This window comes from Chelon labrosus (genome assembly GCF_963514085.1).
Source record: "Chelon labrosus genome assembly, chromosome: 1".
NCBI classification, from domain to species: Eukaryota; Metazoa; Chordata; class Actinopteri; order Mugiliformes; family Mugilidae; genus Chelon; species Chelon labrosus.
Window position 1 is genome coordinate 7,227,574 of NC_140337.1, and position 17,463 is coordinate 7,245,036.

The window sequence follows — 17,463 nt, forward strand, 5'->3', positions numbered from 1 at the left end:
GTTATAAGGTTTCTTGGGATGTGGTTTGATGAAAAATTGACATGGAAGATTCATTTGGAAAAAATGGTTAGTAAATGTAAAAAGATTGTTAATATCCTACGCTGTCTATCAGGACAAGCATGGGGAGCAAGCAGGGCATCGTTACAAAATATATATTGGGCATTAATGAGGTCTGTCTTTGACTATGGGTGTATAGCATATATGTCATCTGCAGAGACTAATATCAAAGCATTGGATGTCATGCAAGCTCAGGCGCTAAGGATATGTAGTGGATCTTTTAAAACATCCCCAGTGTCTTCTATGCAAGTGGAAATGGGTGAGATGCCACTGAGTATCAGAAGGGTACAACTAATGTTAGCATACTGGATCAATGTGAAGGGGCAAGTTGATAGTCACCCAGCTAAAGCTATCTTAAAAGACTGCTGGGAACATAGTAAATCCAATTATAGAAGTTTTGGGTGGATTGGTGATGGCAAAGCTGAGAGTATTGGGTTACAGAAATTACAGTACTGTTCAACGGTTTCAGTCCCTCCTATTCCCCCATGGTTCTTCCCTATACCAGATGTAGATTTAGACATTCACAAGGAAATCAAACATAAATCAAAGGAAGTAGCAGTGAGGGATATTGTTCAATATTATCTGGATATACACTTTTCTGATCACACATTCATATTTACAGATGGTTCCAAAGATCCAAAGACAGGACGTGTTGGGTCAGCAGTGTATACTCCAAAGAATGGGGTAATATGTCAGGAAAGACTAACAGATCATTTGTCAGTATACACAACAGAGCTGGTTGCAATTTTGTTGGCCTTGGAATGGGTAGAGGGAAATGATTTAAACAAACCAGTGATTATATCTGATAGTTATTCAGCACTAGAAAGCATAAAAACTGGGAAATCTATAAGAAATGACATCATTCATGAAATTAATATGGTTTTGTATAGGCTAAATGCAAAGGGTTTACAAGTCAGGTTTCTTTGGGTACCTGCACATGTTGGAGTGAAAGGGAATGAAGAGGTTGATAAACTTGCAAAACAAACACTGAAACACAATAGAATATTACAGGTTCCATATAGCAAATCTGAAGCTAAAATGTTCATTAAAACATATGCGAGAGCAACATGGCAGGAGTATTGGGTGGATCATGACAAAGGGAGACATTTATATAATATTCAACCAGAAGTGAATATTGGAAGGACAGAGTGTAGGAGTCGAAGAGAGGAGAGTATAATTACACGATTAAGAATAGGACACACAGGGCTCAATTCTTCATTGAAGATAATAGGAAAACATCCAACAGGGAAATGTCAACATTGCAGTCATTTAGAAACGGTAGAGCATATTTTAATTCATTGCCCAAGGTATAGCCAAGAAAGAAATCAGCTTTTTCAGTCACTCAGAATGGTCAAGCAGAACAATTTTACAATGAAAGGTTTATTAGGGAAAATATCTAGTAACATTTATCACTTTATTATTAAGTTCCTGAGAGATACAGACTTAGCCAAAAGGATTTAATTTAGTTGGTTTATTTTAGTGTTATTTTATTTTTATTTAGTTATTTATTTTATTTCCTCTCCTTTTTGTTTGTTTAATTTATTTATTTAGTTAGTACTAAATTCCAATATCTCTTGATTCACACTCCAGCCCAGTCGGTGGCGGTAATGCACCGTTAAGTTGGTTTGCCAACCGCCATAAAACACAAAAGAAGAAGAAGAAGAAGAAGAAGAAGAAGAAGAAGAAGAAGAAGAAACGTCCGTCACTGAACAATCGGTCGCGACGGTTCACTCCAACAGACCCTCGATCCAGGCTGCGACACAGAAGAACACAACGAGCAACATTGTTACTGGTAAGATAAAAACATTAAACTTTGTCTACCGTTAACGCTTTGTTCCAAGTATACCTGACTGGCCTTGACTCTGGCCGTAATCTCAGCACTCCCGCTTGATAGCTTATAAATGCTAACGTTAAGCTAGCGCTAACGTTAGCATTCTTCATTCAAACTATAAAGTTAACTTACATTAGCCGTCCTCTGGTCGTGGGTGGGTTATGTTATCACAGTTCGCTAGCTAACTAAGAAATTCAAGCTAGCATTTGTAAATGTAATGTTATTTTGTGGCGACATTGATGGTAGCTACCACGTTTAAGTTAATTAACGTTACAGCTAATGTTATGTTCGTGACTTAAAATGCGTTTGCTCTGCTTAGTGTTTTTAATTGTTAACAGTGGCGCGAAGAGCCGACATTACTGTCTTAAAGTGCTCTGTGTTAAAGCTATTGAAGATAGTACCAACCATGACATGCTAGCTTGTCAAGAAGGGGGTTAACCCTCCAAAGTTTGTTGTTGTTGTTGTGTTTTTGACACTTGACATGTGGTAACGTTAGTTAATCCCCAGGTTCAAGCTGCAAACTTGACTGATGGTAATTTCTGCTGTCAATAGCATAAGGGCATCTGTGATCTTTTATTCACCCTCCTAATTATCTTGTGTTCAGTGTTTATCAGCCATAATATTACAAGGCCCAGCTAGTTCTTGCTGGTAATGTTAATATGCTACACTGTTAACAGAATTTACATGTGGTAGAAAAGTACCAAAATGTTAGCCAGCTTCCCTAAAATCATAAAATAAAGTAAATCTGTTTATGTTAAAAGTTGGGTAATTTGTGCATCATGATAGTAGCTAACACACTTGATGGCTAACTTAAAAACTAAATAATGTATTCTCTTTCAACTTAAGGGAAGCAGCCACCAATCAGTCGTGTTTCTGCTGTGCAACCATGTGCATTTGGAAGCTCCTGCCAGTGATCATTGCTTGTGGTAAGTTCTATTTACAATGTCATAAGGATATTATGATCTAACATGAAATCTGGAGATTTCTGAAACAATAACATGTCTTTTCTTTCTTCTTCTTTCTTTTTAATGCAGGAAAATGAGGTTGAAGAGCTGGAGCAAACCATGGCGATCTTTATCACTGAGAAAGAGGATCCTCTCCATCCACACAAAGACATTAAGACTGTCATCGAAGGAACAGAGGTCCTGAACGAGTTGCCCTCAGTTGCAACAGCTTTTGTGTTTAGTTGATAATAAGGCTTACATCTGAATAAGGACTGACGGGGAACTTTGTAGACTGGTGTCAGCGAAATCACCTCCTTATCAACGCGGGGAAGACCAAGGAGATGGTGGTGGATTTTCTAAGACACCGTTCCGCCCTCCCCTCACCAGTGAACATCCAGGGAATGGACATTGAGCAAGTGGACTCTTATAAGTACCTGGGTGTTCACCTCACACCAAATTGGACTGGTCTCACCACACTGATGCACTCTATAGGAAAGGACAGAGCAGGCTCTACCTTCTGAGGAGACTGAGGTCTTTTGGAGTGAAAGGGGCACTCCTGAAGACCTTCTATGACTCTGTAGTAGCATCAACCATCTTGTATGGAGTGGTCTGCTGGAGCAGTGGCATCACAGAGAGGGAGAGGAAGAAGCTGGATAAGATCATCAGGAAGTCCAGCTCTGTCCTGGGCTGCTAGTTGGACTCAGTGGGGGAGCTGGGTGACAGGAGAGTTCTGGCTAAACTGTCCTCCATGCTGGACAATGAGTCCCACACCCTCCATGGTGACCTGACAGGACTGAGGAGCAGCTTCAGTGACAGACTGCTTCACCCTTGATGTGTGAAGGAAAGATACAGAAGGTCTTTCCTTCCTGCTGCTGTTAGGCTCCACAACGAGCACTCTTAATATGTGCAATATATCTATTATTATATATCTATTATTATGTAATTTCTGCATGCTGTTGCAAACTGCAATTTCCCCATTGTGGGACGAATAAAGGTTTTTCTTATCTTCTTATCTTATCTTATAAGAAAATGTATGTCCTGGTAAATTTGCCATGGGTACTGCGTGATGTCTTAGGAGTTGAGCTACTATTGCAGCTCGATGATTTGTCTTCTGATGACATCAATAGTCTCGTTTCTGGTGTTCAGCTGAAGCAGACTGTTTATCTTCATACATTTGAAACACATGTTCAGTGTTGTCAATTTATGGAACAATAAATATGAATGTGTTCTTAAGAAAAGTGTTCTGAGTAGTCATTGATCAAAATGTATTAAAAGCAAATTTTTAAAATTTGATTTACTATACATTTCAAATAATGACAACCGTTACTTTTTTATTTGAGACAACTTAAAATAGTTATGCTCCAACCTAAAATAATAAGTTTGCTCCAACCTTTAAATAGTGGTTGCATGGAGTTAAACTTTTCAGGTTACACTAAATTAAATTATTTGCTTTGAGTCAATGTCAGATACACTATATTACCAAAAGTATTCGCTCACCCATTCAAATGATCAGAATCAGGTGTTCTAATCACTTGGCCTGGCCCCAGGTGTATAAATTCAAGCACTCAGGCATGCAGACTGTGAAACAAGACATTTGTGAAAGAATGGGCCGCTCTCAGGAGCTCAGTGAATTCCAGCGTGGAACTGTCATAGGATGCCACTTGTGCAACAAATCCAGTCGTGAAATTTCCTCGCTCCTAAATATTCCACAGTCAACTGTCAGCTCTATTATAACAAAATGGAAGCGTTTGGGAAAAACAGCAACTCAGCCACGAAGTGGTAGGCCACGTAAAGTGACGGAGAGGGGTCAGCGGATGCTGAAGCGCATAGTGCAAAGAGGTCGCCGACTTTCTGCACAGTCAATTGCTACAGAGCTACAAACTTCATGTGACCTTCAGATTAGCCCAAGTACAGTACGCAGAGAGCTTCATGGAATGGGTTTCCATGGCCGAGCAGCTGCAGCCAAGCCACACATCACCAAGTGCAATGCAAGGCGTCGGATGCAATGGTGTAAAGCACGCCGCCACTGGCCTCTAGAGCAGTGGAGACGCGTTCTCTGGAGTGATGAATCACGCTTTTCCATCTGGCAATCTGATGGACGAGTCTGGGTTTGGAGGTTGCCAGGAGAACGGTACATTTCAGATTGCATTGTGCCAACTGTGAAATTTGGTGGAGGAGGAATTATGGTATGGGGTTGTTTTTCAGGAGCTGGGCTTGGCCCCTTAGTTCCAGTGAAAGGAACATTGAATGCTTCAGGATACCAAAACATTTTGGACAATTCCATGCTCCCAACCTTGTGGGAACAGTTTGGAGCGGGCCCCTTCCTCTTCCAACATGACTGTGCACCAGTGCACAAAGCAAGGTCCATAAAGACGTGGATGACAGAGTCTGGTGTGGATGAACTTGACTGGCCTGCACAGAGTCCTGACCTGAACCCGATAGAACACCTTTGGGATGAATTAGAGCGGAGACTGAGAGCCAGGCCTTCTCGACCAACATCAGTGTGTGACCTCACCAATGCGCTTTTGGAAGAATGGTCAAAAATTCCTATAAACACTCTCCTCAACCTTGTGGACAGTCTTCCCAGAAGAGTTGAAGCTGTAATAGCTGCAAAAGGTGGACCGACATCATATTGAATTCTATGAGTTAGGAATGGGATGGCACTTCAGTTCATAGAATGAGTAAAGGCAGGTGAGCGAATACTTTTGGTAATATAGTGTATATCGTGTGATTGATTACCTAAATTTTTTTACGTTGATCCAAGGTTTTTATTTTTTCAGTGTATTTGCAGTGAGGCTCCCAAATTTTACATGGGGGATATGAACCATGTCCGTTTAGACAAGGTCTTGCGGACATATGAACAATATGTGACTTGCCAAACCACGCAAAAAAAACACCACACTCGACTTCCTTTAGCAAAAAGTAGTTTATTCAAGTGTACTACTTTTTGCTAAGGGTTGTGTCTTGGCAATGTAAAAGAAGGATATAAGTCTCTTCTCATGCCAGGGTTGGGGGCTTCATACCACAACAGCATCTTCCTTGTGCCATCATATTGACGTCGGGAGGGAGAATCAAAAACTGATAAGCTCTGGACAGAGGACAGCATATCCTTCCTCCAGTCTTGTTTTGAGTGTACTGACTGGCAATGTTTTTTCGATGGATGTGGGGACAATATTGATGAACTTTCGGACACTGTCTCGTCCTATGTCACCTTCTGTGTGGACACTGTTATCCCAGCCAAAACTGGTGTTACTTTCCCTAACAATAAACCATGGGTAACCAAAGATCTAAAAACAGTTATCAACAAGAAGAAAAAGACCTTCTTTACTGGTGACTCACAGGAGAGAAAGTCTGTATCCAGAGAGGTTAGGGCTGAAATAGTCAAAGCCAAAAGTAAGTATAGGGAAAAAATAGATAAACAATATGGAAATGGAGACCTTGGGTCAGCATTGCGAGGGATCAAATCTATGGCTGCAATTAATCAGCATGGAAATGAACCCAAATGAACACTTATCAGTGTTAATAGAGTTGAGGATGATTGTTTGCCCGATGCTTTTAACAACTTCTTTTTAGAATTTGAAAGGTCTGATTTCACGCAAGATGTCTCCAGGTTGAAGAACTCTTTGACACCATGTAGTGATATTCAAATATCTCAAGAACAAGTTGAGGTTCTATTTAAGAAAATAGTGGTCGATCAACTCAGTGGTGTTTTTTCTCGTCTTTTTCAACTGTGTGTTGACAACTGCAACCTCCCAACAATTTGGAAATTTTCCACTGTTATTCCTATTCCCAAAATAAATAGAGCTAGGGAATTACAAGATTTCAGACCTGTGGCGCTTACTTCTCTTGTAGTAAAAAACCTGGAGAAAATCCTAAAAGAAGAGGTTCTCAGCTTGGTCGAGGGCAAACTCGACCCACTTCAATTTGCTGATCAAAGTAATAAAGGAGTGGATGATGCTAAACTTTTTATCTTGGACAACATTTATAAGCATCTGGAGAAACCCAAATGTCATGCCAGGCTTTTATTTGCTGACTTCTCATCAGCTTTTAACAAAATGCAGCCTTACATTTTAACTGAGAGGCTTGCTTCTCATTTTAATCTGCCCGACCATCTTTTAGCCGTGTTCTTAAACTTTCTGACTGACAGGACACAGCAGGATTCAGTAAATGGTGTTAGGTCTAAAATCAGTCTCCAACACAGGTTCCCCACAAAGCCGTGTGCTGCTGTTCATTTTATACACAGATAGCTGCAGGTCTCTTAAAGAGGACAGTTTTCTTGTTAAATTTTCTGATGATACTGCTTTGCTGTCACTCCTCCATGGTGCAGAGTCAGATCACGGACGTGCACTTCCTGATTTTGTAAAGTGGTGTGACGACAGCCTTCTCGACCTCAGTGTCCTTAAAACTAAGGAACTCATCATTGATTTTAGGAGAGTGACAAATACCTCAATATGCAGGATTCATGATGTGGAGATTGTAAATTCTTATAAATATCTGGGTACGGCTTTTGATTCTCAGCTGAAGTTTGAAATTAACTCTGAATCAGTGGTCAAACGTACCCAGCAGAGAGTTCATTTATTGTGCAGGATTATTTCCTTCTGGGTCTCCAGATCTATACTTTGTACTGTGTACTTGTCATATATTGAGAGCCTTCTTACTTTTTCTTTCATTTGTTGGTTTGGTAATATAACAGTGAAGGACCGAAACTGTTTAAATAATATTGTGGACATCTGCTCCAAAATTATTAGAATCCAAATGTGCGACCTGAATTCTCTTTGGGAGAAACGTGTCCTCCAAAAAGCAAAACGTCTGATGAACCAACATCATATTCTTGGAGATTAATTTATTCTTATGCCATCAGGTCGGCGTTACTTGCAGCCCCCCAGAAAGACAAACCTTTATGCAAGATAATTTTTTCCTTCAGCTATTACGCTGTTAAATACTGAGCTGAGGAAATGATTATTGACTGATCTGTTCTTGGCACAATGCACTTTAGGTAGTACAGATATGTGCAATTCATCTTCCATTTATTTATTCAGTTATTTATTACTTTTTTGTTAACGTGGCAATTTTTAATTTTTTAGTTATTAATATGTGTTTCTAATAAGCACACATTACCTTTTATTTTTATCTTTTTTTTTATCTTACTTTATTCTCTATCGGGACAAGTGGTTATTTGTATTCTCTTTATCATTATTTATTCTGCTTCTTATGTTTTTTACTTATCAATTGTGCTTGGACCCAGGCCATATCATGCTACTCCTGCTATGTACTATTGTTGTGTGAATGGTTGTATGTCTAGATGGTGGACTTTAGAAACCGAATTGCCCTTTGGGGATTAATAAAACTTTCTGTATTCTGTATATATCTGTACAGCTACATTTTTAATTTTGTTTTTGCGGAGCGCCGAGAAGACGATCAAACTTGACTATCTAGAGGAAGTAGAAGTCGTAACAAGGTTTCCGTAGGTGAACCTGCGGAAGGATCATTAACGGTCTGGCACAACCACCTGCGCCTGGCGCGAGGTTGGTCTGCTGCTGATGCCTCCCTTCTTCGAGGGCCGCGGCGTGTCTCCCTCCTCCCCGGAGGAGAGCTCGGCTCATCCCGAGGCGCGCGCAGGCAGGCTGGCTCCTCTCAGACAGTTAAAATTCCACAGCTGATAGGAGAAGTTGTTGCGTATCATATCGGTGTTGTAGACCACCCCCCTCCCCCCCTCCCTCTTCTCTTTTTTTTTCTCTGCGGATCTGCACCGATCTCATTTTTAGCCTTTTGAGACCCGAGTTGACGGAAATCCGTCGTAGGACGGAAAACTTTAATCCATGTGAAGGTTCATCTATGTATCCATCTTTCTACATTTATATCTTTGTCTTGACCATTCAGACAAGTTCAACTGCTGCTGACATGCACGGAGTACTTGATGACTCACAGAAAGTGGTGGAAGTGTTAGAGAGGTCACATACAATAAGCTACAGAGAAATAGATTTGAATTTTCTTCCTGCCACAGATATGATCATCCTGTAGACTACTGCTGTCTTACAAAGAAACAGTGATTCTTGATGCTACGGGAAAGGCTGCTGCATAAAGTCATTACAATCACATGTTTGAAAGACACAATAAATACTTTTCCATGTAGAATGAATAGAGGACCTACTGGTAACAAGAGGTGTCATACTCACTAAGTTCAGCACAGCAGCTGGAGGGAATCCATGCAGGTTTTAAACTACAATCTGAAAATATGATTATTCTTCATCTTAAATCCCAAAGCTGAGCTTCACCAGTGTAAAGTCTGTCAAACTGAACACTCTCTACATGTCTTCTCCTTCTACTGAAACTCTGGAGTCAAATGTGGCCATGACTTCATTCACAGGAAGTGATCAAAACAGAAATAGTGTTGAGAAAAAGGAGTGAACATGATGATGAAGTCCTTCCCCCTCTCCCAGCTCTGATGCATTAGAAGTAGCTGTAGCTCTAATCAAATGTGGTTATCATTAAGATGAGAACTGCAGAAGAACCTGCAGAAGCTAGACTGATTAAACTGATGAACCCCTCTATGAGAAAGTACACCAGAAACAATGACACCATTTACACCAGAAACAACCTGGGAGACTTCTTCTCTTCTTGTTTTCATGCAAATCTTGACAAATGTTTCCAAAATCGCTGCTTTCACTGATTAAATCTAATTTGCTGTTTGCATTTGAGGCAGCAACTCATCTGCAGCATAAGAAGACAAAGATAGAACTGAGAAATGTCTCACTTCCTGTCCAGCTCCTGCAAACTTACCTCTTGATGCAAAAAAAGACAATGAAATAAAACAGATGTAGAAACTGATAAATCAAGATGGAACAGAGAATATGTAGTTTGAATTTGTCACAAAAATACAAAATGTTTTAAACCTATTTTTTTTTGCACTCATTGCATCAAATCCTATTCCCTGTTGTGTATTTAACGTTACATCCACTCCACCTGCACCCATACTGCTGGTTATCTAAAGGGAGGTGTGTGCAGATACAATATGTGTATGCATGCAAACAAAAACAGTAGACAGAGTAGTTTTCTAAAATGTCTTGGATGAATTGTTGGCCTTCCTGGCCATGTGTTGGCTCCTGAGAACAATAGTTTCAACAGAACTCTATCACAGTGGTTGATCTGAGCACACGTCACTTTCACACATCAGTTAGGAAGTGCTGCTCTGTATAAATAATATCAGTGAGAACAAAGAACATGTGAACCATGGGGGAGCACTTTGAATGTGTTTAGAGATATGTGAGGAGGATCTTTAAATCTGAGGCCTTTAGAGACTTTGAATGAAGAAATCTCTCTCCAAGAGATTTAGTGATGCTGTCATGTTGTCTGCTTGACAAACTGAATTAATGAATGTTAAGAAATAAATGTTACTGAACCCTGTTATTCTAGTTTAAAGGCATATTAAATGATGACTGTGCTCTTTGTCTGCATTCCTCATTCCTCTCTGCTGTGAGCTGAAAGCTGATAGTCAGCTAGTCATCTACTGAACGGCAGACATTTAGTTTGAAGCACAGGCTGCATTTCCTCTTTTCAAGGTGGCTCAGTTAGAAATGATGAGGTCATTGATTGTCAGTAGATAGAAATAAGCCTGGAGCAGAATGGACAGTTAGTAACTCCATTCTTTCTACTCATGGAGACACCTACAGGTCAGAAAACAATGTGCTCTAACAAAAGTCTTCCAGTCTTCAGCTGAGCTTGTTGCTGCTGACTGTGACCATAGACTGTTCATTGTGACACATGGTGGCAGTGCTGCACACAACAAAAGCACTACAAGTAGAAAGGACAGTAAGAATGCAGTGAGAAGGCCTAGCTCACAATCTCTGTTCCAGTTCATCCCAAAGGTGCTCTGTGGGGTTGAGGCCAGAGCTCTGTGTGGACCAGTCAAGTTTTTCCACATGGAACCATGTCTTTAATGTCCTTGCTTTGTGCACTGGGGCACACTCATGTTGGAATAGAAAAGGGCCTTCCCCAAACTGTTGCCTCATAGTTGGAAATATATGTGGCAATTGTCCAAAATGTCTTGGTATGCTGAAACATTAAGATTGCCCTTCACTGGAGATAGGGGTCGAGCCCAAACCCTAACAAACAGCCCCATATCATTATCCCTCCTCCACCCAAACTTCACAGTTGGCACAATGCAGTCAGGTCGGTAACGTTTTCCAAGCCTAGACTCCTCCATCTGACTGACACACAGAGAAGCTGTGGAGAAGATTCATCCCTCCACAGAACACGTTTGTACTGCTCCACAGTGTGTGCTTTACACCACTCCATCTGACGCTTGGCATTGGACTTGGTGATGTGAGGCTTGCATGATGGTACTGCTGCACAGTTTATGTGCTTACATTAATACCAGTGGAAGTTTGGATCTCTTCAGCTATGGAATCAGCAGAGCTTAGTTAACTTTTAGGAGCAGGGCCACGACTCAACTCAGTCAGCGCTGTTTGTTTGGGGTCTTTGCTAGTGAATATAACATGTAGCTACATGAATTCAAGATGGTTGCGTGGGTAGATGCAGCGACCCGGTGCTCCTCTATAGTTAGCAGCTACACATTGAGAAGGACTTACACCCAGACTGAACTTATCAGCCTGAAAAACACTGGACCGTTCCCGGAGAGGATATGCCGGACAGAGAGGAGGCGACAGCGGCGCTGTGAAAAGCACCAGAAGCGAGGCAAACGAGCTGGCGTCAGAGCTATAACCATCTTTAACCGTTCAGCCTGAAAACTGCCACCATAATCCCTGTGCCCAAATCCTCTGCCATTACAGGGTTGAATGAGTACCAGCCTGTGGTCCTGACACCAGTGATCATGAAATACATGGAGAGACTGGTGTTACAGCATGTCAAGGCCCACATCCCACCAGGCTTTGACCAACACCAGTTTGCCTACAGGTCCAACAGATCCACAGACGTTGCCATCTCCATCACCCTCCACACTGCTCTCAGCCATAGTGAAAGCCCCAAACATACATCAGGATGATGCTTGTTGACTTCAGCTTGGGATTTAACTCCATCAGCCCCAACTGCAACTTGGAACCTCCCTCTGTCTGTGTATCAAGGACTTCCTAACTAACAGACCCCATCATGTCAGGATGGGCACCTCCACATCCTCCACTATCATCCTTAATACTGGTGTTCCTCAGGGCTGTGTACTGAGTCCAGTCTTGTACACACTGTACACCTGTGTCTGCGTCTCAACCCATGGCTCCAACACCATGGGGGGGATTACCAACAACAATGACGAGACACCATACAGAGAGGAGGTCCAAGCACTGGTGCAGCGACATCCACCTCAACCTCAACACCAAGAAGACAAAAGAAATGTTCTTTGCACTAGTTTTAATACAGACAGATCATTGAGTTAATAAAGAGGAAGTAGAAAATAAAGCAATCAGTAAAATAAGTTTTTGAATAACAACACACAGTAACATATTCTGTACATGCATTGAACAAATATATTAGTGTAAATAATCACTATTAAAGTCCAGTAGTGTATTTAACTCTGAAGCAAACCAACTCAACAACCAACATAGAAACCACAAGTCTGTGGTGTTCAAGCTTTCTGAGAGACAAACCTCTGACACTCTGTTCTTCTCATTTGAAACATTTTCCTTCATGTATACAATTCAAAGTGAGAAAGTGATGTACTTACACAATAACCCCAGCACACAGAGCAAAGTGTGTCCCATCCTCACGTCCAGCACTGACAACGTGTCACTCTGCTTCAGAGAAAGATTTCAACTTCATACCAGGAAGCAACAACTGCAGCATCTGAAGAGGAAGAAAGAACCGTGAGAACAAAAATAAAGTTGCACTCCACACCAATATGACATCATCCTCACATCCAGCCCTCACTACGTGTCTGTTCTATATCAAGACAGTCTGTCTGCTTCCTTCTTTTTTTTCAACAAACCTCAGACCTCTGCAGTGGGTTTAAAACGCTGATGCTTCTCGTCCTGTTTCTGATCAGTAGTATTGATCTTTCAGCTTCATCTAATTCATGCAAAAAATATTCTACAACAGAGAACAGTTATCAATACTTTGTTGCGCTATGCACATAGTCGTATGATTAAGCCTTTAAGAATGATGCATTAGAAAACCGTCTGCTTCAGAAAGTAAAGTAGTAAAACTCTAATTAAAAATATTTTGTGCAGCAACAAATGTACCTCTCTGCTGTGAGCTGAAAGTTGATATCATACAACAAGTCATCTACTGAACGGCAGACATTTAGTTTGAAGCACAGGCTGCATTTCCTCTTTTCAAGGTGGCTCAGTTAGAAATGATGAGGTCATTGATTGTCAGTAGATAGAAATAAGCCTGTAGCAGAATGGACAGTTAGTAACTCCATTCTTTCTACTCATGGAGACACCTACAGGTCAGAAAACAATGTGCTCTAACAAAAGTCTTCCAGTCTTCAGCTGAGCTTGTTGCTGCTGACTGTGACCATAGACCAGGGATGGGCAACCTAAATGATGGAGGGGGCAACAATTTTTCATCGACACTACCAGAGGGCCATAGGACCGCACACTTAACCAGATATCACATGCAGATATGAGGTTTGTGTGTGTATAATTAGAATATATTTATATATATATTTATAATTATATATGTGTGTGTTTATTGAAGCAAACAAAAAATAACCACTTACTGTGATATTTTTTTTTATTTTTATTTTTTTACTTAATGCATTTTTCCACCAGGAAACAGTTTAATATGTTTAACATTTTCCCTGTATACCCACTCTACCTCGCCACTACCAGCAGTGGGCACTGGTAAAAAGCCGCCTTTGTTTGTGTAGCCTACTTTTGATTTGAGGTCCGCTACATAGCAGCCCTTGCAGCTTCAGTATGCTTCTCGTATTTAGCTTTGTGCAACGTGTTGTAGCGGCGACGTAAATAGAAATCTTTCATGGCAGATAACGTCTCTAAGCAGACTAGCACATAGGTTTGCCTTTACATTCTGTGAACAGAAAACCTTCTTTCACCTGAAAGACATGATTTTCTCGATCAAGTTTTCTCTCTCCTCCGCTCTTAGCCACGGCTCAACGTCTCTTCTTCACTGGTGGAGAAGACCGGTGGAAGCGTGTGCGAGGCGGCGTCTGCATTAGAGGCGCCATCTAGTGGCCAACTGTGTCATTACAACTGATTCAGTGCCGCAGAGGATACTACGACGGAGTATTAGGTACGATGTATGTTTTTATACATCCTTAGGGATATAAACAAGGTTTGAAAAAAAAAATTTTTCCACCTTTATTCTATAAAGAAATATTTATCTGTCCACTCAAGTGTACTTCATGCATTTTGTACTGTAAAAAAAAATCAGTGTAATAACATGGTAGTTATATAGGTATAGTTGTTATTTAGTTATACAGTTGTAATATGGTATTCTGTTGGAATGGTGGTTCCTCCACTACTCTGTAGGCCTCTCTAAGTTAACATAAACATAAAACTTTTTTTTCACTAGGCGTTTTTATTCATCTTTAGGGATGTAAAACAAGATAACAAAATAAAGACATATTCTCTGAACTGAGGAAGATAGTGTCACACAAGTAACGAGTTTCTGAACTGTAGATCCTCATAGAATTTTGACTAACTGGTGTTTATCATACTGTTATCATACATTCTTGTCAAGTCTCTGAACTGTTAAGTCTCTGAACTGTTAAGTCTGAACTGAGCATATTCTCTCATAGTATCTTATAGCATGTATCATATTTCCAGTCAAATCATGCTTGTTGCTCATTTTTGAGACTATTTTCTATGATAGTTGCCAAAGCATCCGGGGCACAAAGCTACAAGACTCTGCATGCAGATGTACTTGGTTCTTCGTGTGCACGCAGCATCTTGGCATCTGCTGGCGTTTTTTGCTTCCTTGAGCTGGGCCACTGGTTTCCGGGGGCATACCGGATCTCAGGGGGGGCCTTAGACACTGCTCTCCGTTTTGCCGGTGGTGGAGTGGCACTGGGTCTGCCTCTGGTGTGTATCTTCAGGGATCCTGCATTGATGAGAGCACGAGCTACTGACGCCTTGAAGTGCAGCAGATCCTTCGCTTCATTCCCAGACATTCTATAAAGGAGCCAGGCATTCACAGTTGTGACATCAAGGAAGTGAAAGAACACTCTGACGTACCACCGTTTGTTTCTGCGTCGGTGGGGATACATGGCAACACATTGATCCATGAGATCTACTCCACCCATATGCTGATTGTACAGCTTCACGGAAAATGGCCTTTGGATGTTGAGCATTTGCTTCTCTTTCTTGCTCCATCTCTGTGCCACATCTGTTGGGGACAGGCCGGTGCAGGATGAGGCCATGTGAATCACTGAACTATCAAACCAGCGTGTGACAGTGATGTTTTGCGCATTGGTCACGACAGAGACAGAACCTCTTCCTTCTTGCTTGATTTGCTTTTCTCTTTTCAGATTTTCTTGTGCTCCATGGAGCCTGTTGCTTCTACATGTGCCAGTGCCATAGATCCCTTGGTGTTCCAGTGCCTGAAGGAGGGGAATGGTGCAAAATAAATTGTCAAAAAACACCTTGTGATTCTTGTCCTGAATATCTTCACAAAGGCGCATGACTACATCTCCAGCCATTCCCAGCTGACTGATCTCACCTCGTCCCCCAGCTGGACCTTGATAGGGTTCAAAGTTGTACATGTACCCAGAGGATCCTGCTCGCACCCACACTTTAATTCCCCAGGGCTTGGGTTTTTTGGGGATATATTGTTTGATAGACAGACGTCCCTTGTAGGGAATCATCATCTCATCGACCGACTGAAATTCTTCTGGATCAAGTGCTGAGCGGAAGGTTTCCTGGAGTGCATCCAAGAAATGCTGACAGATTTTGACAAACCTGTCAGCATTTTCGGGGTCCAGTGAGTAGTTGTCAACAAAGTGCATGTAACTAAGAATTTGCTCGAATCTGTTCACTGGCATTGCATCGGCTATCAGTTCAAGACGAAGTCCTGTCTCTGATGACCAGTACATTCTGGATCTAGGATATCTGACATATGACATTACCATATTAATTCCAAGAAATGTTTTGAACTCCTCTGAGGTCAATGCCAGCTTGTCTTTTCCTTTCTGGACAGCGTACAGGTTTGTATTGTATACAATGTCATCAATCATATCCTGGGTGAAAAGATGCATGAAGAAATCTATTGCATCTGCTCCCTCAACATTCATCTTGCTCTCTCCTAAGAAAGGAGGCAGGTCTCCCTCAAACTGGTTATCCTTTAGTTTCCAGACATTTCTGACACTCTTTTCTTTCGCTTTTTTCCCCTGAGCTCTGAGAGGTGGTGGTCCCTCAGGTTCAACAGCCTCATCTCCTTCATCAGCTTCATGTCCTTCCTCAGCCTCAACTCCCTCAGCAACATTTCCAGACTCCTCACCTTCACTGTCACTGCTTGTTCCTACTTCTCTCCTTGCACCTGTCTGTACTGGCAGCCATTCCTCATCACTGCTATCAGAAGCACAGTCTTCCTCACTTGAGTCTGGGAACTCCTGTATCACCCTATATGCCTGTCTTTTTGAGCTCTACAAAATATAAGGATATATAGAAAAAAACTCAAATTACATTATAAAAACATAAAGAAGTTGACTTACAGCCAAAACATTATAGGATATGAATTATTTTCAAGAACAATGTTGGTAGTAATTGACATTGCATTGAAGTTGAAACATAGCTAGCGATGCATGATGTACAATTGAGTGGACAGATGATTAATCAGTATTTCCTCCAAATATAAAATCAAAACTTGGAAAATCTTTACATAATATGTCACCTTAGATGTTACTTGATGTAATTATATTTTTTTTACCTGCAATGGTGTCTTTTTATAGAACGTAGAAACTGAAATACCCGAGGTGTTTTGTGTTTCTCCCTGTCTGTCGGCCATCTTGGTTTCACTGACTACTTTTTCCCGCTACAATGACCAGCCAATGGGATTTTTTTGTATGGGATGATGCAATAGCTTCCACTAGAGTGGACTATATGCAGCAGTGCCCAAAATTGCAGGCATATATAGAGAAAAAACACTTTTAAACAGCTGTACACTGTAGTGACCTCTATGCATGAAAGGGTTAAGGTAAAAAAAAAATCACAGACTTTGAGAATAAAGTGTCGTAATTTATGAGAATAAAGTCGTAATTTATGAAAATAAAGTCATAATTTACGAGAATAAAGTCATAATTTTATGAGAATAAAGTCGTAATTTATGAGAATAAAGTCATAATTTTATGAGAAAAAAGTCATAATATTCTAACCTGTTGTTTTAGAGGAAGACAGTTGGTAAAATGAGGGCCGTGGAGGATTTTGTGGAGTTGTACTTTAAGATAGGTTTCACAAACAAGGAGATAGGCCTACTTAATCTTTTGGCACATCAGCATCACATCATCATAAGTATTAGGACTTTAAAAAGAATATGCAAGAAAATGCATCTTTTCCGGAGAAAGAACCAGACGCACTTGGAGGAAGTCGTTGCTTTTGTGGAGGGGGAAATGGCTGGAACTGGTCAACTGCAGGGTTATCGGTGGATGCATCAGCGGGACATTAAGAGGGGTTTCGTGGTGTCTCAAGAAACAATCCGACTGATAATTAAGATTCTGGATCCAGA

At 41.0% G+C, this 17,463-nt stretch overlaps 1 protein-coding gene and 1 long non-coding RNA gene across 2 annotated transcripts in view; one reads left to right on the forward strand and one right to left on the reverse strand.

Annotated features, from left to right (window-relative positions):
* The window catches only part of LOC311486558 (Fc receptor-like protein 5), a gene marked incomplete at its 5' end in the record, with an annotated part of 185,361 nt that overhangs the window by 136,001 nt on the left and 31,897 nt on the right, over positions 1 to 17,463 (reverse strand). The window lies entirely within an intron of this gene.
* LOC311486614 lies at positions 1,711 to 4,101 on the forward strand. The gene is made up of 3 exons (XR_014699003.1): positions 1,711 to 1,849; positions 2,735 to 2,814; positions 2,923 to 4,101. It is a non-coding gene; the product is annotated as an uncharacterized lncRNA (long non-coding RNA).